The following is a 25,246-nucleotide window of genomic DNA, read 5'->3' on the forward strand; positions in this document are numbered from 1 at the left end:
TGAATTGCAGTTGGTAAATTCATGCATATGAAATGTGTGTGTGGTTATTAGAAAATGCACGTGCATGTGTGTGCATGCGCGCATACACACACACACACACACACGCACACGCACACACGAGAGGCCAATCTATTTAGACAACCAAATTTGCAATAACAAGGTTGTCTTTATGTTAAAAGCCACGGTATATTTCATGATCATCGTAAGTTTGTATTTAAAGATGTGATGTGACTATAGAATGTTATACAACTACAGGCATCAGGGCAATCAGAATTTTTGCAAAGATCTCTATGTGTACTGGGAGAAATTTTGCTCTCCACAAAGAGTTATAATAACATCACGAGAATGAAACTGAAATTCTTATTATCTTATGAAGCAAAATGGGGTTTATGATAACCCTAAATATATTTTACAAATTTGAGCAAAATCATTCTGCTTAGAATTTACATATGTGCTTTAGTTGCTGGAGTTTTTGTTTAAACATCCCAGAATGTATTATTTTAATATGAACAAAACTATGGTAATTGAAGTTGCAGATTTTTTTTTTTCTGTTTTGTAGACAATGTAGTGAGAGCTGTGGAAGTGAATACAGAGGAGGCTTGCATGTGCGGTTCATCACTTAGAAGTTTTGTGAATTATCTTAATGAAGGTGCTTAAACATAATGTACCTTATTTGCTTTGTATGTAAACCATGAGCAAAGATAGTGTCTGTGCTTTTATCATCTGCTATAAAGAGAGCAGTACACGCAGTCTTTACCACAGCCTCAGGCACAGAGCGCAAAGCTAACTGTGCCATTGCAGACTTTACAATCAATGCCTGGAATGCAGTGCATGCTCAGTAGAATCTAAGTTTTTGTTTTGAAGTTTGCTCTCTGCCCATGCTTGGCAGTGTCGGTGAGCTAGATCTTCCAGTAAGTAATATGATCAAGATGCATGTGTAAATGACTCAACTCTATAGGATGAAAGCTGTGTTGTGAAGTTATGGCATTTGGTAGCTACTTCTGTTCTTCTGATTATTGGTATAGTAACATAGAACTGGCTCATCAGGATGTTATTCAATTGTCATGTGAGGGAAATTTGTGTTGTAACCATTATAGTTAACATCCCCAATGTTGTTGAGCCAGGGTCTCCCTTTGTTTTCCCTGACAGGTCACTATGTTGAACAGGTTGTCCTTGAACTCATGATAGTCTTCCAGCCTCAACCTCCCAATTGTGGGATTACAGCCATGTGTCCTTTGCCTGCTGCTGTTACTGACATCGGTCTTGCTCTGTAAATCAACACAAAATACATTGGAATAAAACTACAGTATCCATGTCAGTGACAATAATTGGTTTATGTGACCATGAACAAGCTTCCTATCATTTGGGTTTTAGTTCTTTTTGTTCTGAATTCTTAGTACTTCACTCCTTATACTATCTTAGTGCCCTTTTATAGTCAAATACCATGTGTACGTGTGTGTGTGTGTGTGTGTGTGTGTGTGTGTGTGTGATGTATGTGTAAGGCCAGAGTAAAATCTTTGGTGTCTTTCCTCAGGTGCCATATATTTTGCTTTTTTTTTTAATGGAGCCCATAATTGGCTGAGAACTTAACTAATTATCAGGTCACTTTGACACACCAGTATACCTCAGAGTTCTTCCTATTTCTCCCTAGCCAGCGCTAGAATTAGAGTTTTGCCTGGCTCTCTGTGCATGGGTGCTGAGAAATGGGTTGAGGTCTTCATGCTCACACAGCCCATGCTTTGGTGCCTCAGCTATGTCCACACCTCGACATACCATTTTAACTTTAAACTATTTCTTCTGCATGATCCCAACTTTAGACTCCCCCTCTTCTTTCTAACTAGTTTTAAGATTTTGTCACCTTGAACCCGAGCCATCTCTCTCAAGTCAACCCATCGATCGATTCATGTTGATGGATCATCATCCCCTAAACTCCATCTCAGCCCAAGCTCCCTTTCAGCTGGAAAGTCCATACCCAGGGAGACTGTCTTCCATCTGCCTTACCATTTCAGTAGAAGCTTTTCTGAGAGTTCTCACGAGCTGGCTCAGCTTCGAACTTTTCAGAGGCTGTGAACTGCACCTGGGCTGCAGGGTACCCACACCCAGAACCCGAGCAGCTTCTTGTTGCTCTACTTGACTCTCACATCAGCACAAAGACATTGCTGCCGACCGACTGCAACTGATGGAAATGGAAATTACATACTCTGCTAATGCACACTATATTACAGCTCAGTGATTTGAAATTTGAAAGTTGGTATTTCATGTAAATACTAAATGGAAAGGGGGCAGTGGACTGTTGTGTGGGTTCAGGTGCTTGTGCGACCCAGTGTTAATTATCTAACCGGCCTGAGTTTCTTTCTTCCTTACTGTAGCATCTGTACGATGGTTATACCTGTTTGAATGACGATCTTATTAGGATTGCTGTCAGAACTGAGTTTCACAATGGTTATAAAAGCCCTTCATGAATAAAAGCATATGCCCCAATGCAACTTGGCTCTCCTCATAAGCAGTAACTGTAGTCCCCTGCCTTTGTCTTAGTCTGGATGTCTGTGTTTCCACCTCAAGCAAATATCCTTTCTTCAAAATATGGTATTTAGAATTTAAAACATAAGCAATGATGTTAGTCTCTTTCCGAAGGACTCTTAAACTGTATTAAATTTTCCCATTTAAACTATGAAAAACCTAAGGTGTTGAGGTCTTGTCTCACTCCTTTAAATTGTGGCATGTCTAAAACACTCACTGTTTGAAGGGACACTGTGCAGTCATATTGAAAGATTTTAGAAAGCAATACAATTTGTCTACTTCAGCGTTTTTGTGTTTTGTGTCATTTGCACACCACTTTTCAAGCTGGTTTATCTTGTCTAGATAATCTGTGCTATAGCTATTTCAACTTTGAAATTACTACAAAGAAGTAATTGATCCTCTGCTTCAATATTCCTGCTGTTTCATTAGCTCTCTTACAATTCGGGAGAAATCTATTTCTCACTGATGTTGAAAAAACATAACAAGGCCACAGCAGGGAGGCACTAGCTTCATTAAAGACCATTATTACAAAAACAAAATGATCGAGGGCAAATTGTTTCTGGCCTTGTGGTCCTGGTCCCGCAGCCCACATTAATCTGTGCCTTCGGAACCACAGTCAATTTGCTATCTTTTCTTTATCATTCACTTCCCATTGGCAGCCCCTGGTGGTGCTAGGCTTGTCAATCCACAATCCAGCGGATTTCTTCTTCCGTTGATTAAAAACAAGCTAAGCTTCTTTGGAAGTGAGGGCTAAAGCCTGTCAATAACTGAATTAATTTTTGCTTTTCAAAATATCAGAATGCTGGGTTCCAGTGAACGTGGATGCCAGTATTATTTAAAGAGTGATTGAGCAGAGGAAAGCATAGACATTTTGACCCTCTCAGGCTTCCATTTATCATGGGAGCCTATAATAAGAGGTTGACAAAGAAGGATTTAAGATAGAGAATCAGTGATTGCTCTATTAATCTAGTTTAACTGATACTAAAATCTGACAGAGCGAATTACAAGTTGCAGGCAGTAACGCTTATCAATTCATTACTACTTTCAAGGCTCTCCTATGCTTTCTTTCTGCCTTCAGCTTCTGGCAAAGGACAGCCTTTTACAGTTCAATTTCTCAGTTTATTTTTGACTGCTTTTAATTAAGTTTGATGGCCTGCTTCTGCACTACTGAAGTTATTGGAGTTGCAAAGCACTTTGCTGTTATAATGATAGCTCCCTTGATGTCCGTTCATTATTAACTGCATTTGGAAAGTGCTGCTCTCAACTCTCATTTTATAAATATTTAAATAACTGTGAATTTCTATAACATAAATATCCATGCACAAAAGGCCAGTATTCTATTGCCTGTTTAATAGGTTAGACAGAGTAAAGTAGAAGCCTTTTCTGCACTGTCATGTCCGATGTTAACTGGGAATGTTCTGAAATCCTATTAAATAGAGAGCCCCAATCAAATAACATCAGCATATTTAAACTAACAATGATTGGTGACCTAAGAGTATATGGTAGTCACATATGTTAGCTATAGTAAACAGCTCTGAAAAAAGAACAAGTATTTTATATCAATAAATCTTGAGATTTTAAAGTATTTTAGGAAGTTGTTTGAGCAGATCAAGGAATGTTTTATTAGTTTCAAAACTTTCAATTACCAGCAAATAATATTGACCATATTCTTTAAAGTAAATTCCCTTTACCTTAAATTTTTTCCCTTTCTTTCTGACATTTTCCCAACTCCCCTTCTTTAATTCTTTCGTTCTAATGTATAGGTCTTCAAACAAATGCTTTATGAAAACCACTTATTTTTGTTCTTCTTACCAGTTTGTTGCATAATGCCAAATAAATGTCTTCAGGAATGCAATTTAAATCCATTTACCAAGGCCCAACTTCTTCATTCAGTTTTAAACACCCCAATCTACCTCTAAAACAGATTATCAATATGAAAATGTGTTGTCTACGTAAAAATTAACTGACTAAAATGATAGTTGAAAACTGTAGAAACATTTCTAAATAACATTGTTTCTAAGAAGAAGGTCCTACCATGTAGTCTACAATGGACTGTAATTCTTGATCTTATATAGTACCATAGCACCACTTGGGGTACCATGCCTTGCTCTTATTGTGACCACATTTGTTATTAGTTCTTTTAGTATTTTGCATAACTTGCTTCAGTATTATTCATCCCCCACCTGATTTTTCTCAGATACACATTGTCTTTCTTGCAGAACTTTGAACTATTGGGAAAAAAAATCATTAAGACCAATTTGTTCTGCCCAAATATTATTGGATGTGTGCAGTATGGTTAACTTACTACAGACTATACTCTTAAAAGTGTCTCTGCTAACTAGGCAGTGGTGGTACATGCTTTTAACCCCAGAACTAAGGAGGCAGAGATAGGCAGATCTCTGTAAATTTGAGGATAGGATTGTTTTTGTGTCCAACTTCCATATAATTGCTGATATGTGGTCTGACTTGGGCTCACCTATTTTTATGGATGCTGCCCCTACCAATGAAGTTCATGTACACAATTCCTGCTGTGGTGGTTTGAAGGAAAATGGACCTCAAGGGGAATGGCACTATTAGAAGTTGTGGCCCTGTTGGAAAAAGTATAAGGCTGGGTTTTCAGGACACTTTTGCTCAAGCTTCCCTCATGTTTTACTGTCAATTGACTTCCTGTTGCCTGCAAGATGTGGACTCTCAGTTCCAGCACCACATCTGCCTGTTACCCATCACGATAATGGACCGAACCTCTGAAACTGCAAGTGAGCCACCCCAATGAAATGGTTTCTTTTTAAGAGCTATAGTCATGGTGTCTCTTCACAGTAACTAAAAACCCTAACTAAGATACCTGTAGTATCTAGAAGATACAGTTATTTTTAGTAATCCACCACCTCTGGATCTTACACTCTTTTGTCTCTCTTCTGCAATGATCTTGAATCTTGGAAGGAGGGTGTGTAGTGTTTTTGCTTCATTTCCAAGTAAGGATTCTGTAGTCTTTTATTTGCATCTCTTCTAATTGCAGGTCTCTGTGTTAATCACTATCTATTGCAAAGAAAAGCATCTTAGATAAGGGCTTCTTGGAATAAATCAATGGAATATTTGGAATTAATGGGAATTACATACAAAATATAAAAATTTTGAAGATTGCTACATAGGTTTTACAAAACATATAATGTTTTTAATTCCATTATTAATATCAGTCTTTCCTTTCCTCCCTCAATAGTTTGTGACTTCATCTCATGAAAGGCTTATGCTGACAAATTTCTACAATCATTTATTTTAGTCAAAGGGATCATGATATGTCAAAATTTAGAACTTTTGTAATTTTAAAATCAGAAATAAAGGAGTCTTTTGAGTCACTGAACAATTTGCCTGTTCAAGTTGTCTACTTTGTGAGTGATAAAAATTTGTTGTGTTTGTGGTAATTCAGCCTTTTAGCATCTGTTAAAAAGGCTGGTGTGGCACCAGGAAACATTTCAAAAAACTGTCACCCTTACTTCCCATGTCTGTAGATATACAGTCATAACCTCTCCTGTTGCTCAGGCACGTTGGCCCTTGCCTTAAAATTAGATCCATGCGCTGCTACAAATCCACCATTTAAAGTTATGAGGGGGATGTCTGCATTGAAAGGATGATCCTTTGTGTTTTTTGCAAGAGTTTTAAACTATTGTTCTTTCATATATTATACTCAGACCTCAGTTTCTCCTCTCTCCACTCTTCCCAACCACCTCCCCTCTCCCCCAGATCAATTCTTCCTCTCTTTACTTTAAACAAAAATAATAAAGAAAAGAAAAAAAATAGGTTGCCCAGGACTATCCACTGAACACAGCCTAACAAGATACAGTAAGACTGGGCACAAACCCTCATACCATGGCACTATACATGACAACGCTCTAGGAGGAAAAGGGTCCCAAGTTCAGGAAAAAGAGTCAGAGACACGCACAGTCCCATTGAGAAACAAAATATCTCAATGTTTAAAGGTGCTTGTGAAACTTCAATTTGAATGCTGTAAGATAAAAATGGAGAAAAGCAACACTGAGTAATGGAGAAGTGGCCATGTTAGACACACTCAACTCACCTGGAGTCAAAGCCCATGATGTCCCTCAGCATTGGGACCAGCATACTGACAGGCACATCACTGGGGTTTCACAGGCCAGGAACTGCTTGCCTTTTATTTCAAGCTGTAACAAAATATAATGTCAGTCATATTTTTATTTTTTCAAACTTAACAAAATTATTATATTATTTTATATTATTTATTAATAATTTATTTTATTTTATTTTTATTTATTTTAATTTATTATATTATTTTATATATTATTTAATATATTATATTATTTATTATATTATATTATTTTTTTCTGTCATATGGGATGTTCATTTATCAGAATATTCAACACAAAGAGAACAGTGTAAACTCTTGACCTCTATAATTTACACCTCAATGGTTAATACTGCACCCGTGTCAAGGGACCATCTATATTTTATCTTCTATGAAATGACTCTTGTAAAAGATTATTACCTCAGTGCAATCATTCATATCCATTTTGTTTAACTAATTGAAATGTTAATTCAAGAAACCATTTTATATACATTATCTTTAAAGAGTATAATACATTTTTAAACTTCAAAAGAAGCAAATTTTATAAATATCATTTACACTTTTGCTACGGAAAGAAATATTAATGATACTTAGAATATTCTAAGGCAGTTCCTACAGTCTTGTTCTCTCCTATGTCATGTGATTCATCATGAAAGATACTAAGATGCCTGTCTCATCAATTGTGCCAGCATGTGGCTGCTGTGATACTTGTGTTGAACATGTGAGGAAGTTATAGGCTTAGCAAAACCTTTAGGTTGGGTTCCCTGTATGAATGAACTATGTCTCCCTACAAGCTAAAATACACTCCTGCATTATAACACTTTTTGCCAAATGCTGACTACTTGACACAAATTGTTTACGTTCGTCATCACCTGGTTCTGGTACTACCTTCTGTAAAAAAATAGTACATCTCCATATAACTACATCAATTCCTACTTCAAACACTGCCTTCTGACAGTCTATGGATTGTTTACTTCAGCTGACAAGGTACTGATTATTTAATAATTATCTTTTGTTTGTTGTGAAATGTTTAGGATAGGACAACTTGATTTATGAAACTTGATTTATGAAGCTCCACTTCAAAATTGGCTATTGTTTTACTCTTCGGGCTCTCCTATAATTCAGAGATGGATATTTTGGGTCTCTCTCTCTCTCCTTTCTCTCTCTTTCTTTCTCTCTCTCTCTCTCTCTCTCTCTCTCTCTTTCTCTCACACACACACACACACACACTCACACACACACTCACACACATATCATTCTTGAACTTTCTCTTACTCCTTAACTTTTTCTATTTTTGTACTCATATCATAGTAGAATTCTATCAGTTCTCATTCAGACAATAATAATAACATTGGTAAACCGGGCGGTGGTGGTGCACGCTTTTAATCCCAGCACTCGGGAGGCAGAGGCGGGCGGATGGCTGTGAGTTCAAGACCAGCCTGGTCTACAAGAGCTAGTTCCAGGACAGGAACCAAAAGCTATGGAGAAACCCTGTCTCGAAAAATCAAAGAATAAACAAACAAACAAACAAACAAATAAATAATAATAACATTGGTGCATTGATTCAGTGCTATATAAAAAAGGTATTTTCAAATTATGATTATTTATTGTGAGCCTATTAAAGAACCTACTTATGTAAACATCAATGTATGAGGGAAACTGCCACTGTGAACTGTCCCTTCCCAGGCTGCATGGAGTGACAGGGAAGGAGTTACTGTTATTCCAGAATAATGTAAAATGTCTGTAGGGATCTTCTGATATGGAGCAATGGTCTTTGATATAGGGCCAGAGGTAGTACAAGGAAACAAGGAAGATGGAAGCCTGATCGTAAAACACAGTCTTAACCCTTCCACCAAGCTTCCTTTGAGACAACACCCTGAAGTCCAAGAGCCAGAAAGTCTGGAAGGATGCCGATACTAGTCCATGCGTACTAGTATCTGGGATAGGAAAGGATATAAAAAGGATAGAAGATGAAATGCAAGAGAGCCACCATTTTTACGCATTCTGAAATGAAGCACAAAGGACTCAAAACCACATCCATATTTTCTTTCTGATGCAAAGTGTGACCTAACAAATTACCAAAAATTTGTAGTTCTCTAAAGGATCCCCCGATTAATGTAAATGATAATACATGCTTCCGAACTCCTTCAGGGGAAGATGGGAGACACCTCAAAGCACACACTATCAACTCTTTTTGTGACATTACTACTAGTGGCAATGGCAGAGTTGCTCCCTCAGATGAGCCACTACAGAAAGCTTTAGAATGCTGAACCCTGTAACGTCGTCAATAAACCACGCCATTTCTATTCCCCATTGCTGCGTGCTTTCTCTCTGCTAAGGGTGATTCATCTCCTGTCATCTCTGAAACACTTTCCTAGAAAGCTCACACTTTATAGCAATGGAGTAATAATGTATCAGTTGCTTGTCTCCTTCAGTGATAAAATACCTGACAAAACCAGGTTAGGGAAGGAAGGTTTATCCGGGCTCCGTAGATCCATTGTCACCTCAGAGTGCACAATCTGCTCAGTCCAGCTCCAGAAGTCCTCCCAGTCTTTAACAGTCCCAACACTGTTTAAATGTCCCAAATCCATGACTCATTTGAATCTCAAGAAATTCCTCAACTATACAAACAAAATGTTATATAATTCCAATACCCAATGGTTCAGAGAAAGCCTTCCCTTTCCGGTACTGAAGCATGGGGAAGTCAATGAAAAAAATTGATCAAAGCAATATTCATACCTAGCAGGGCGAATGCCAAATTCTTCAACTCTGTATCACACATCAGGAGTTCATGATAGGAAGCACATGGGCTCCAGGGACCTCTGGCCACCTGGCCTCTTTGGTTGAGCTATGTGTAGCACATTTGGCTCAAGTCTTGGGCCAACAACACTGTACTTCTTCAATATTGTGGGTTCTCCATTACAATGTGGGAGTCCTCACCACACCTCTATGCAATAGCCTCTTGATACATCTTTGCCTGGACACCGACGCTGCCATTCACTGGCTGGCGTCAGCTCCCTGGAGTGAATTGCATCAATTTCGATGGGATGACTTTGGAAGATTCCTTCCATGACAGTTTAGTTTGAGGAGCAGGGAGCAGGGTAACTGTTTAATGGCAGTTTTTGTTTAGGCACTTTCCTTTCTCAATACTCTGTATTTTCATAAGATTCAGTGTTGGGTGGGTGGAGTCTTGCAAATCCCAAGATTTCTTTCAAACAGGCACTAAACTACTTAACACTTATAGATGTTCTAATGTCTGCATTCTCCTTGTCCTCCTAAACTGTATATTCTCTCACATGCTGTTCCTTGCAAAACCATAATTTTTTTTTATATTTCTGCTCTTTTTTTTTACACTCACAGCTATAGATGTGGATGAGAACAGCAAGCAGCAATGACAGCAACCTTGAACACTGTGATGTTTTGGAAGTCTTCCATCAATAAAATAAATTCATCTGTTTTAAATTCAGCTCTACTCACATTCTTAAAACATGGGCAGTGTACATGCAAAGCTATCACACAAATGACTCTCAGGCCAGGATACAGTCTTTGCTCCCTTCTGAAACCTTTTAACTCAAGTCTCCACTGTCCACGTTTCTGTAAGCATTTTTGTTTTCTCATATCCCACCCTGATTTTCCGATAAGCTCCGCTAAGAGCACTCTAAAATGTTTCTAGCTCAACATACCAAAGTCTTTGGTGGTTTCTTAGCCTGACTGTAGCATGATAAGGAAAGATAACATTATATTCTACAAGAAGGCTCTTTAAGCGGGAAGCTCAAACACTCAAAAATAGTTCTAGGAAGTCCCTGAACCTGATCTAATTTAAAAGGCCATTTCCTTCCCAGAGTAAATAGTAAAGGCTGTTGTAAACCACTACCACACCACGCAAAGTTTGAAGACTGACCAGCAGAGCTTCTGGGAAGAGTTGCAGAGCAGTGGAGTCACTTGATAAGGACCCTTTCCATCCTGTGCAGCTCCTGCAGGCCATGCACTGTGCTTCAGGTTTTCCCCTTTCCATCCTGTGCAGCTCCTGCAGGCCATGCACTGTGCTTCAGGCTTCCCCCTTTCCATCCTGTGCAGCTCCTGCAGGCCATGCACTGTGCTTCAGGCTTCCCCCTTTCCATCCTGTGCAGCTCCTGCAGGCCATGCACTGTGCTTCATGTTTTCCCCTTTCCATCTTGTGCAGCTCCTGCAGGCCATGCACTGTGCTTCAGGTTTTCCCCTTTCCATCCTGTGCAGCTCCTGCAGGCCATGCACTGTGCTTCAGGTTTTTCCTTTTCCATCCTGTGCAGCTCCTGCAGGCCATGCACTGTGTTTCAGGCTTCCCCCTTTCCATCCTGTGCAGCTCCTGCAGGCCATGCACTGTGTTTCAGGTTTCCCCCTTTCCATCCTGTGCAGCTCCTGCAGGCCATGCACTGTGTTTCAGGCTTCCCCCTTCCATGTTGTGCAGTTGCTGCAGGACATGCACTGTGCTTCAGGTTTTTCCTTTTCCATCCTGTGCAGCTCCTGCAGGCCATGCACTATGCCTTAGGTTTTCCAGTTGTTGTGAACTGTCACAAGGGCTGTGGTGGGCTTAGGTGATGCATCAATCTTTGAGTCATTTTGCTCCTGTCAGTAGTCCCTCACCCATATTCCTGTAAATAATCCCAATAAAAGTCATTGATTCATCAAGTTGGACTTCAGTGCTATCTGACGTTGGCCTGTTGTGGGCTCCCTATCAGTTGGGTAGACGTGTGGAATGCGTTTCTACAGGAAAAGTCTTGTCATAGAACATCCCTTCCTCAAATTGGTTCCAAAGACCTAAGAACCACATTTTCAGGCTTAGAAGAGGAAGAGATTCACTTGTGGTACCAATTTTCTGTATTATTGTTTGTCTTGTTGCTGGGGGAAAATGCAGCAAGAGAAGCTTAAGGAAACTAGTGTTTTGGCTCACCCTTCATGATGGGGAGTTTTAATGGCAAGAGCCAGGGGCAGCCGGCAGAGAATGCTGCATGTTCCCGCACAGCTAGCTTTTCCGCTGTGTCCAGCTGGGATCTCCCCACCTTAATTTACCGAATCCAGGTAATCCTTCATAGGCATGGCCAGAGGCTTCTCTCCTAATGATTGTAGGGCCTCCTAAGATGCCAGTCAACCAGCATCCTTAGCACTTGTGCCAAGCCGATCACTCTTGTTCTTCCAGCGGACAAGGAACACAACCTAGCAGTTATGCACCTTGAGGAGGAAGATCCCAGAGCTAACAATTGTGTGCTCGCAGAAAGTGGATCACTGTCAGCTTTTCAGAAGATTCCTCCTAGCTCTACCTCCCAAGTGCTGGGGCTCAAACCCAGGGCTCCAAGCACATAAGACAAGTATTCTACCAACAGGACTGCATTCCAGCACCAACACACACTTCTATCCACCTAATGAGTTTGATTACATTATTTAAAATAATTAAAAATATAATTCATAACACTTGTCAGTGGTGAAACCAAGATTTCATCTTGTAGTATTTAAACATACTAATTGTATTATGTGACTAGATAATAAATTCCTATGATTTACAAATTTAAGTGACATTGGAAAGGTGGACGGGGCAAACTTCACTCCCACCCTTGCCTCCAACCCGGCATCTTCCTCCTTTCAACCAAACAAAAACACAGCATCTGTGTTTACTTATAATTTTTTGCAATAAATAAAGACACACACACATGTGCATGTGTGCACCCATAAACGCACATGCAGAGACAAACACACACCGACAGACACACACACGTTTCTACCTCTGCTTCCCCTTAAAATTTTTTTATGCTTTACTATGGAGGCTTTTATATTACTAAATGTTGTTTGAAACACTTATCAGTTAATAGAAAGCATCTTCGTTATTTGACTTTCTTTTGTTCTTTAGTACCAAAAACCCTTTCCTGCCCACGCAATTGATTTTGAATTTTAACAAATTTTAAATTTGGACGAATGCCATCTTGTGTGGAGTACACATGTAGGAAACGTTCTATAAGTGTGTGGGGGGAGGACGAAGGAAACAATACCTATTCAATTACTACTATGGTTAGAGTCAGACTTTTTTCTATTGAGAATTAAATGAACTCATAATTCTTCCATCAAATTATCATAGTACTAAATATAAAACTTGATATATTATATGGATGTAATTTGTTAGGTGATAATTATATCTCAGAGCCACTTTAATTAACATTTAAATATACGACAGAGGTTGAGGATGGTATTTTAATGGATATTAGTGTATATTTTCTGTGAAATATCTATGAGTATTCTCACCACTGTTATTCTAATTTCAACCCAAAGGATGTTTTTCTTTCGTTTTCCCCTACATAAAGCAAAGCCATTAACTACATCAGCAAAATATTTCTTGGTGTTTGAGTTTTGAAAGCCTTTGTTGCAATCCTGTGACGGAAAGCTCCACATCATACAGAGGTCCCACAGTGCCCTCCAGTGGTTTCTGGCTCAATTGCACGTTTCCTGCTTTTGCATTCAGAAGACAGAGCTAGAATGAAGGAATCTTCCCTAGCTTTTAAGCCTACTCACTCAGTGTCCCTTGGTCGTGACATGATAAGGAAATGTAGCTCAAGTAAAGAAACAGAGAAAACATCAGCACTGCTGTAATACCAAAGGACCTAATTGCTGTCTGTAAATGTTGGATGTCCTTTGAGGATTTATTTTCTTCTTAGTTACTTTATAGTGACTAAGATTGCTTCTTAGTTACTTTAAACACGATAGATTTGAGATATTTAATCAGCAGGCTGTAGCACTTTAATTGTAGTAGAGAATGAAAAATTTAAACGAGAAGAATCAATTACATACATATAATATAGCATTAACTGGAAAGGAGAGAAATAAATCAGCTTAAGAGTGTAAGGAGGGCTTGGGGAGTGATTGTGTCTTTTGATTTTGAAGTTAGGCCATTCCTTAGGCCACATGAATAGCAGTGTCTGAAAGGATGTATAAGCAAGTTTTTTTTTCTTTTTCTTCTTTCTTGTGGTATTGTGTGTGTCCAGAATCTATGACTATATGCTATTTATATAGGTGCATGTGGTGTCTTCTTGTGTAACTTTTTTTCTCTGAGATTGAAACATTCCATCTTGTGGTCAAACTCCTAGAGCAGCAAGGTGAACAACTCAAAAGAGTTTCAGGAAGTCTCTGAAACTGACAAGATTCACTAAGTCACTCCTTGTCAGAGTAAACAATAGAAGCTGAGAGACCCTGTCACACCAAAGGACGCTGAGCTGCAAGGAAGGCTCCCAAAGCAGAAGAACTGCCAAGAAGACCTAAAGTTCAGGTCAGAGAAGCTGCCTTGAAAAAGCAGAAGCCAGCTGAGCTTCCTCCAGTCATTTAGACCAATGATGTACAATGATATCTTGGAAAGGACACCCTCTGATCTGTTAATTTGTATGTAGGCTGTGGAGTGTAATCTATATGTCACCCATACTAGGGTGGGCTTTAGTGAGACAGTTGTCTTTCAGTCATTTCTGTCCCTGTAAATAACCCTTCACCCAGTTTCCTGTGAATAACACCAATAGAACTTATGGTTCAAGTTGGACTTTGGTGGTAACTGTCCTTTGGTCTGTTTTGGGTTTTCTATCTGGGGAGCATAGACATGTATATTGTATCTCTGCAGGAAAATTTGTGTCACAAAATGTATATGTGTACCTGTGTACAGGCTGGGGTATGTGACAGCAGAGGACAAAAATCAAGATCTGGTGCCTTTCTCATTCTCCACTTCATTGTTTTTAGAAAGATTCTCTTATTGAACATGGAGCTCATAAAACCGTAGGAAATTCCTGGCCAGGTATCAAGTCCCTGCCTCTATAGCTCTGAATTTATAGATTTTTAAATGGGTTCTAGAGATCTAACCTCAGGTCCTTAGTTTTCCATGGAAAACACTAAGTCAGCTGAACCATCAGCAGCAGCTTGACTGTGAAGCAGTATGGGACTCAAATGTTTAAGGAATGCCACTAGAGGATGAACTGTCATGTCAGGAAAAATCACATGGATTTGTTTGTTTTTTTTTTCTTTTTTGAGAAGCTGAGACCATGATTTTGATTCCAAATGATACTGAAAGTGAATGTGGAGAAAACTGGTGGGAGATTCTGGCTGGAAGTTGAGAGGAAACTTGAACATGGCAAAAATGAAGAGCAAAGAAATAGTGGAAAACACTACTGCAAGGCTGCAGAAGAGCTGTGTGGACAGAAGTTGGAAGAGAGCAGAAGCAAGCAGACAGCAAGTGTCTAGAACATGCTTCGGATAAATTTGATGTGAAGCATCAGGAATGAGAGGTAAAATTTGCTTTGTCGCTGAGCAAATGGAAACACAGAGTAAAGTAACATTGATGGAAGAGGGGAATTAAACCAGGTGAGCTAGAGGTGGGGATTAAGAACCATTGTGTATGTGCCAATTTCAAGATGCTTGTTTACCTTCATATGTAGACATCAGAGACGTGGATGCAGAAATACAAATTTCAGGTGAGAAATATTCATGGAATACTTAGCAAGCCAGTACGAAAGAAAATGCTATCAATAAAGGAGGAAATACAATTAGAATAACAGGTCCTACGACTGAAGCCCTGGGTATGTCAGTTTTGGATTTCAGTACAGAAAGATAAACTATACAAAGGGGAATAAAGTAGATCGGCCTTCTCTTTGTAGTTAATTTACAGAGTGGGGTCCCATAGTCCCTGAAAAGAGAGACCTAAGACAAAAGTTTCCTCTGCTCTGTAAACTACTAATGTAGGTAACAAAACAGGAGGTCAGCATAGCCTGCTGTGTTCAGAAGGGAGACAGATTGTTGATCTGACCCACTGTGACGAGAGTGTTTGTGGATGGGTCTGATAGACTGTAGCTCAAGAAATTCTAGAAAGATTATGCCATTCCCATAAGAAGAAGGATATCAATTAATAGAAACTATGTCTATGTGAAAGAGTGGCTCTCAAAACATTGCCAAAGAATGGAATCCTACAAACTATGTCCACCAACTTCAATGAAAATAAGATAATAGTTAACTACAAAGGAGAAGCATGTGCACACACAGTCACACACAAACAAATACACTTAAGTCTGTATGGAAGTTGAGAAAACACAGTTGAAAACAATTCTAGATTTATCACTGTAGATAAATGTACACTTAACACTGTACAAAAATGTACAAAACACTGGAACTTGTGATACTTCAAATCCTTATCCCATTCACTGGCATACCCCACTTCTCTTGCTGGGTACCACTTGCAAAAGTGCCCTTGCTCTGTACTGATAAAATGATGTAACTCTATGCCCCTATTGCTCACTACTCTGATAAAATGCAGGTATTCATGCATCATGGTAAAAATTTGACAAATTAGCATGCCCTTGGTACTCAGCATGAGCTTTTTGACTAAAAATGATAAGATGAATTTTTGGACAACTAACCATATTCAAATGTGAGAAATGGTTATGCAAATCTAAATGCATAGTTAAAAATCCCTAGCTTAGTGAGTGGCATGTAAAATATCAGTCTTTCAACTGTGCTGAATTAATTACAAGATAAATTCCCTCCTCAAAGATGCTACCAAATTAAACTTTAAAAAGTGTGATCAACAGGGGCTTTTCAGTCTTCCAAGTGGATGAGCTTCTAAAGCTAGTATTAATACTTTGGCTCGACCTTACTGAGGCACTGCACAGTAGAAAGGAGGATGCTTTGCTTACGAACCTACAGCATCCTCAACTCTCCATCAGCTGCCGTCTGGGATCCAGCCTAAGCAATAATAGTCATTAAATTCTGAAGTCACAAATGTTTTTCTTCAACCTGTTCCTGGAATATCATCAAGAGATATTTGCAACAAAATTAAAGCCGACTCAAAGGAGCTCCACTGCCATTGCAAATGTGCTGTAACTGAAGCACAGCGAGATGGGCGGAAGAACTAGGGGTATGTGCTGACTCATGATCATTTTTATAATACAAATGACAGAATGAATAATGATTATATATTAATATCCCTGCTTTGGAAGCCATGCATAGAGATCTATTTGGTTGTGAAGATGAGAGCCTGCCTGAAAAAAAAGAAAGCTATTTACTTCAAAAGCCCCAAAGCACCACAATAGAAAGAGTCTTTCTATAAAATGTTACTTGAATGAGCTGAAGAGTCAACATTTTCTCCTTTCCAGATATTTTTACATACAGAAAGGCATATTCAATACGATGGAGGATATGCTGGTGACTTGTGGACTCCATATCCTTTCCCATTAAATTTTGTATATGTCCTAAAGGTGACAGTTGTCGGTAAATACTGAAGCATGTATGTCTGAATAGCCAAGTTAGATTTTAATCTAATTTGTGGTTTTAAAAGTGAAAGCCCTGGAAATTAGCTTTTGGGGGGTAACTGCTTAATCATTCAAGGTATTTCTATTTCTCTTTATGTCTCTTGTAATACAAGTAACAAAATAAACTATTTGGCCCCTCCCATTAAGGTATTGAGGGAATATACATAACTGGGTCATTTTGTGATATTGGGTCTTGGGAGCAATTCTGTTCTTAAGCACATAGAAAGACAGCAGCATAGAGATCTGAACTTCCCTGTTAAGGATACTCTGTTACCAAAATTCCTTTGTTTTTCTTTCTTCATTTTGAGTTTGTTTGGAAGGAAGGAAGTTGGAAAGAAATTTCAGGAAGCCAAAATCCAAAAAGATACTAACTACAGCTAAGGAATGCGGATAGCAGGAAAAAATAGTCTTCTCCAGGGGAGCACACACCAATTGGTTATCCAATACCAAATGGTCAGCTCTGCAAGCATGTAATTAACATTACAAAGACTGAGGAGGCTTGTAGATAGCCATACACACACACACACACACTTAAGTGTGTGTGTGCAACAAAAATGAAGAGAAAAATGGAGAGAAGCTATGAATTTGAAAGGCAGCAAGGAGGAGCAGCAGGAGTAGCATAGGGGAGGACATGGAGAGAGGAAAGGAAGGGTGAAATGGTATATTATATACTCAAAAATTTATTCATTTTAATTTTTTTGTGATTTTTACATACCAATCCCAGTTCCCCCTCCCTCCTAATGGAGGAGTTAATTTCATTGGTTAATAAAGAAACTGCTTGGCCTTTAATAGGACAGAAAATTAGGTAGGCGGAGTAGACTGAACCAAATGCTGGGAGAAAGGAGCCGAGTCAGGCAGTCACCATGATTCTCCCACCCTACACAGATGCAGGTTAAGATCTTTCCTGGTAAGCCAGCTCGTGGTGCTACACAGAATATAGAAATGGGTTAGATCAATATGAAAGAGCTAGCCAATAAGAGGTTAAAACTAATGGGCCAAGCAGTGTTTAAAAGAATATAGTTTCCGTGTAATTATTTCGGGTAAAGCTAGCTGGGTGGCGGGAAGCAGCCCGCCCCTCCTTACAACATGCTCCCCATTCCCTGAACCCTACCTCCCATTCACTCCTCAGAGAGGTTAAGGTCTCTCCTGTGAACTTAGAGTTATAAAAATTCTTCTTAGGACTGCTTTTGTGTACCACAGGATTTGTTGTGTTGTGTTTCTTTATACCCATGCACCTGTGCATGCACATGTGTGCACATGCACGCGCACGCAAACAAACACACACACAAACACAACACACAGCTTGGATTAAGTTATACTGCTTGAGATGAGAATTTTTTCACCAAGACTCAAAGACTAACAAAATGCCCAGTACCTAGCAGGAGTGAGAGGTTTCTCAAAGGTTTCTCCCTTTGTGAAGGTACATTAATAAAGAAGATATGGCAAGATGTTAGAACTCAACAGTGACTTATAATTTACCAGGTCAATGCTGACAAGGATGTCAAGAGCCTAAGGATTGCATCTAACCACCAAAACAAGGTAGAAGCATGACACAGCACTTAGTGACATGGTATTGGCTACAAGTAGTAGTACTTTTGACAAAGACTGGGAGATTGTGGTATTTCTACTGGAGGTCCATATACAGCTTATGAGAATATATATTATTCAATAATAAGATTGGGAAATGATAGATGGTAGATATAAAGCTGACTTCATTCATTATAATGCAATTTATTTCTCATTTCCTATAAGGCAAGTTAAAGATAGATTCCATAATCCAAATGAGTAGGAATAAGTAGGTTTCTATTGAAAAAGAATTCTATGATAAAAATGCATGGATATATGTGTTCATTTGTGAAAGTAACTAGATGTTCTTATCTTTTTCTTCCAGAGATAATCCTACCATCATTTTGGCAATATATTTGTCTAACTGGAAAAGAGAAGTACTTAGGATAAAGACTTTCATAAATAGGCTGAAATTCATGAATAACACTGAAAATGAACTGCTTGAAATATTATCAAGGGCCTTTCACCAGCATAAGAAATTATGGGTAGCAGGAGATCTATAAAAATTGTTCAAAATTTACAAAAGGAGGAAGGATTTTATGAGGTACAAAAGACATCTGCCTGTTGCTTTCCTGTAAAGTACAAATTTATGGGTATTCCGTGAATGCTTACATAGGACTGACATACTTGGTGACAATAAGAACCCTCATGCTAGCTTCCACAGTAGTGACGTAAAGTATATGAGAAGAGGAGATGATGAAAGGCCCTTACACAGTTTCCCACCCTATCAGCAAGTATGGAGATGAAATGCAATAAAAATTCATACTTTACAGATATTAGTATCACCATTAAGAAATAGACAATGGAAGTCACAACATGACTCATGTCTATCATTCTATTCACCTGGTTTGTTTCTGTAAAATTAAAATGGAACAAGGGTCATGATTGTGATAGCTATAAATGTGTCAGTTTGGAGTGGGTCAATGCTGATAGGTCATTGTGCCAAGAAGGCTGGGCTTTGTTATTCTAAAGGTATTTCTGTGGGAGTGTAGGCAGAAGACATTGACATTTAAATGAACAAATTCCTGAAGCAAATATAATCTCAGTTATGTAAACGAACCTCAGCCAATCAGTATGGTGATCATGACAGATGTCCTTTGAACCAGAGGAGTTCTCTCTGTAGAGGTTATTGCCCTATACCATAGCTCTTCTTTAATTTCCATGCCTGAAGAACAAATCAATTAAACTACATATTTTGATCTCCGTATTTCTAGAATCTAATTCATTTAACCGAGGATTAAATTTCCTCCTATCTTCTCTGTATACACGCACCTAGACACACCCTGTTGGTTCTTTTTCTCTGGATATCCATGAAGTATGGAGCCGCTTTACCACAGTAAGTCAGTACAGTCTGTGATATTCCTGAGCCACACTCACTTAAAGCCGTACATTCCGATGCGTTTACTAGTGAAGAGCTACCTCTGAAGGAAGCAGCTTGTGTGCCTCCATTAATGTGCAGTCACAAACTGGCAATGCTTTGTGCTATGCCTCCTCTATAAAACTGTTTCTTTCTGCCATACTCTTATTTAAATATGGCACACAGACACATACACACACGCACACACACACATGCATGCACACACGCGCACACACACGCTAAAAATAAATAGGTAAACATCATTACAGTTAATCTTCGCAGTTATTAAATGTGAAAACCATTCATTTACTTTAGTTTTTCAATCACATTTTCATCTATTTATTAATTTGAAGGGTTTAAGAACACTTAAGAAAACTGATTTAAATCTATAACCAGTTTGTAGGATTTCATAATATAATCATATCATACATTTGTATTAAACTATTTTTTTCAGAAATATAATTAAATTTTTTGTTTGCTTTGAGATGGAGTATTACTAAATAGCCTTAGTGGGCTAGCAATCTGCTATGGAATCCAGACTGGCATCAAACAAATAAGACTTGCCTAGCTCTGCCTCCTGAACTCTGGTACTAAACACATGTACTACTGTGCCTATCTACAGTTATATAATTTTATTATTAAATATAAAAATATGGTCTAACATTTTAAAGATGTCTTTAAAATAAGTTTCCTTTAGAACAACATTCCATTTTTTTTTTTTTATTGAGGTCTACATTTGTCTCTGCTCCCCTCCCTGTCTCTCTTTTCCCCTTCTACCCTCTTCCACGGTCCCCATGCTCCCAATATACTCAGGAAATCTTGTCTTTTTCTAGTTCCCATGTAGATTAGATCTATGCATGTCTCTCTTAGGATCCTCATTGTTGTCTAGGTTCTTTGGGATTGCTAATTGAGAGCTGGTTTTCTTTGCTTTATGTTTTAAAATCACTTATGATTGACCACATGTGATAATTGTCTTTCTGTGTCTGGGTGGGTTACATCACTCAAATTAATGTTTTCTAGCTCCATCCATTTGCCTGCAAAATTCAAGATGTTATTTTTTTTTCTGCTGTGTAAATATACCACATTTTCTGTATCCGTTCTTTGGTCGAGGGGAATTTAGATTGTTTTTCAGGTTCTGGCTACGTAAACAATGCTGCTATGAATGTAGTTGAGCACATATCCTTGTGGCATGATTGAGCATCTTTTGGATATATACCCAAAAGTAGTATTGCAGGGTCTTGAGGAAGATGTTCCCTAATTTTCTGAGAAATCACCACAGTAACATTCAAAGGGGTTTCACCAGCTTGCATTTCCACTAGCAATACAGGAGTACTACCCCACAACCTCTCCAGTATAAGTTGTCATCAGTGTTCTTGATCTTGGCCATTCTTACAGGTGTAAAATGGAATCTCAGAGTTGTTTTGATTTGCATTTCTCTGATGACTAAAGATGTTGAACATTTCCTTAAGCATTTTTCAGCCATTTTAGATTCCTCTGTTGAGAGTTCTCTGTTTAGGTCTGTACTCCATTTTTTTAATTGGATTATTTTTTCTTTTGATGACCAATTTCTTTAGTTATTTGAATATTTTGGTGATCAACTTCATTTGGAAAAGCAAAAATCCCAGGATAGCCAAAACAGTCCTGTACAATAAAAGAACTTCTGGAGGTATCACAATCCCTGACTTCAAACTCTGCTACAGAGCTACAGTACTGAAAACAGCCTGGTATTGTCATAAAAACAGACAGGAGAACCAATGTAACCGAATTGAAGACTTGGATATTAATCCACACAACTTTGAACACTTGATTTTTGAAAAAAAGCAAATAATATCAAATGGAAAACAGAAAGCATATTTAACAAATGTTGCTGGCATAACTGGATATCAACATGTACAAGAATGAAAATAGATCCATATCTATCACCATCCACAAAACTCAAGTCCAAATGAATCAAAGACCTCAACGTAAAAAGATAACATTTTTTTTTGAAAATGTTATATGATAGTAACACAGACATATTTCCATGTCTAAAATAAGAATATATAAAATATTAGCAAATTGAGAAATTTTATTTCTCATAAGTACTAAATACACATTAACTCAATGAATATTATTCAGTATCTAGGAATTTGCAAAGAATATTATATACTTTTGTTGTATGATAGGGCCTCTCTTGGGTATATTCCCAAGAGTGGTATTGCTGGATCCAGGGGTAGGTTGATTCCGAATTTCCTGAGAAACCGAAACACTGCTTTCCAGAGTGGTAACAACTATGTTCATGGCAGCATTGTTTGTAATAGCCAGAACCTGGAAACAACCTAGATGCCCTTCAACGGAAGAATGGATGAAGAAAGTATGGAATATATACATATTAGAGTATTACTCAGCAGTAAAAAACAAGGACTTCTTGAATTTTGCATACAAATGGATGGAAATAGAAAACACTATCCTGAGTGAGGTAAGCCAGACCCAAAAAGAGGAACATGGGATGTACTCACTCATATTTGGTTTCTAGCCATAAATAAAGGACATTGGGCTTATAATGCATGTTCCTAGAGAAGCTAAGTAAGAAGGTGAACCCAAAGACAAACACATAGGCATCCTCATGAATATTAACCTTCATCAGGCGATGAAAGGAGACAGAGACAGAGGAGCACGGGACAGAAATCTCAAGGTCCAAATCAGGAGCAGAGGGAGACGGAGCACGAGCAAGGAACTCAGGACCGCGAGGGGTGCACCCACACACTGAGACAATGGGGATGTTCTATTGGGAACTCACCAAGGCCAGCTGGCCTGGGTCTGAAAAAGCATGGGACAAATCCGGACTAGCTGAACATAGAGGACAATGAGGAATACTGAGAACTCAAGAACAATCGCAGTGGGTTTTTGATCCTACTGCACGTACTGGCTTTGGGGGAGCCTAGGCAGTTTGGATGCTCACCTTAGGAGATAGAGGTGGGCGGTCCTTGGGCTTCCCACAGGTCAGGGAACCCTTATTGCTCTTAGAGCAGATGAGGGAGGGTGACGTGATCGGGGGAGGGGGAGGGAAATGGGAGGCGTTTGCGGGGAGGAGGCAGAAATCTTTAATAAATAAATAAATTAAAAAAAGAATATTATAATATGCATAAGAATATTCTTATATTTAAGAAATCATAAGCTTTCTCCCTTATAAGACAATTCTTATTTTTTTCATAGTAATGTATGTATACTTTTTTTTAAAAATATTTATTTATTTATTATGTATACAATATTCTGTCTGTGTGTATGTCTGCAGGCCAGAAGAGGGCACCAGACCTCATTCCAGATGGTTGTGAGCCACCATGTGGTTGCTGGGAATTGAACTCAGGACCTTTGGAAGAGCAGGCAATGCTCTTAACCACTGAGCCATCTCTCCAGCCCTGTATGTATACTTTTAAGAAATGTTATTTGCATGTAGAAATGTGAATGAATTACATAACATATAAATAAAATCTTGTCAACAATTTGACACAAATAGAATTTTATTTCCAAAGACTATCTCAAGTAACTAAATTAAGAATCCAAATGAATTAGATAAAATAGTCTGTTAATTTAGAACAAGATAATTGAAAAAAGAAATTATATTTTAATATTAAAATTTTATTAAATTTTTAGGTATCAGTTGTAATATTTCTCTGTTTATTGTTGGTTCTGTTAATCTTGGGTCATCCAACTATTTTTATCTTTTGATTAGTTGGCCAATGGGAGGTAGTTCTTATATAGCTTCTCAAAATGTCAGCTTTTAGATTCTTTTCTTCTTTGTATTTTTTTTGTTTTTGTTTTCATTAATTTCAGCTGTATTTTTCACAATTTTTTATGTATACTAGATTTCGGTTTGGTTTATTCTTTGTCCATATTTTTGAGTGGTATCACTAAGTCATTTATTCATTTTCTTAATATATATAATATGATCTCAGAACTCAAAGTTTTCTTCTTAGTGCTGCTTTTAATGTGCCCCAGAGGTCTTGCTGTGCTGTGTTCCTTTTACATACACAGACATGAATTTGGATGAACTTATACTGCTTGAGGTGACAATGTCTACTCCAAGAGTCATAGAATATTTAACAAAATCCTCAGTTCCAGGCAGGTATTAGAAACCTCCCTTTGTATTGTTAGTCTATTGTAGGCTATTGCTGTTTTCCTTGGTTGCCTTGGTTGCCCCTAGAGGTTGAAAGTAAGTACATATTGCTGATGATACCACATTCTTAGGACAGAAAACTCAGAAGATTCAAGCCGGGTCTGACCCAGAAGTATCTTCTTTGAAAACTAACTTTCATTCAACTAGAAGGTAATATGGAATCTGCTGAGAGAGAAACAATCAATATTCCTCTATTGCTGTGACCCATACCACAACAATGACCAGCATGGAAAGATATGCCCAACTGTAATAGACATGTATATCTTGGCAATAACCAACAGCTGGTTGATTGGAATAAAGGCCCACTCAGTAAGAAGGAAATCATGCTTAGTACTGTGAACCAAACCAACTGCTCATGGCCGGTAAGGTAATGGAATCTAGTAGAGAACGTGCTACTGCTACTTTCATAGACCTGTATAATCTCTAACTACATTGTTAATATATACCCTTATACCCACAGTTATCCATAGCTTCTAGCCATCATCAAAGAGGCTTCTTTCTGCATCACATGGAAACAGTTACAGAAAGCTACTATGAGTCAAAATACTGAGAACAATTGACCATGCATTAACCAGCCTAAGGCTAGAGGTAAGGTGAAATCTAATAGTTGTTTTTATTTGCATGTTTCTAATGTTGATGAACATTTTTTGAGATATTTCTTAGCCAATTTTCTTTTCCTTAGGTTGAGAATTCTCTATTCAGGCCCCTGGCCTAATTTTAAATAGTATTTTAGTTTTTGATTCTTGGTATTTGAGTTCTTAGAAATGTTCTAAGAACTACACATAGACATATATACATAAGCAGGCAGTAACAATTAATGATAAGAATGATCATGAATTTGAAGGATAATAGGGTGGAATATATAAGAGCATATAGAAGGAGGGAAGAGAAAAGAGGAATGCTATAGTTATAGTATAATCTCAAAAATAAAAAAATATAAATTGAAACAGAAAAATTACTTGATTTTCTTTATTTTATAAATGACAGTGAATAAAATTGTTAAAAGTTCCCATTAAAAATGAGTATTTCTTAAGTCATCTCTGTTTAAAGTATGATATTATACACTGAAAGTAAAAAACACAAAAATCTTTAAAATGTCATAAAATAAATAAAGTTGTAGGAAGCACAAATCAACATAAAATGTCAGAAACTGAGAGCAACAGTTGATAAATGGGACCTCCTGCAACTGAGAAGCTTCTGTAAGGCTAAGGGCCTGGTCAACAAGATAAAATGATAGCCCATAGAATGGG

General features: G+C 38.1%; 1 protein-coding gene across 27 annotated transcripts in view; it reads right to left on the reverse strand.

Annotated features, from left to right (window-relative positions):
- Ptprd (protein tyrosine phosphatase receptor type D) overlaps positions 1–25,246 on the reverse strand; it is a 2,195,185-nt gene that overhangs the window by 1,565,022 nt on the left and 604,917 nt on the right. For all 27 annotated transcript variants that reach the window (XM_075945536.1, XM_075945538.1, XM_075945537.1 and 24 more), the window contains one exon: positions 6,593–6,695. The gene's annotated coding sequence lies outside the window, so the exon portion shown is untranslated. The remainder of the gene's footprint in view (positions 1–6,592; positions 6,696–25,246) is intronic.

Source organism: Microtus pennsylvanicus, chromosome 13, assembly GCF_037038515.1.
Source record: "Microtus pennsylvanicus isolate mMicPen1 chromosome 13, mMicPen1.hap1, whole genome shotgun sequence".
NCBI lineage: Eukaryota > Metazoa > Chordata > Mammalia > Rodentia > Cricetidae > Microtus > Microtus pennsylvanicus.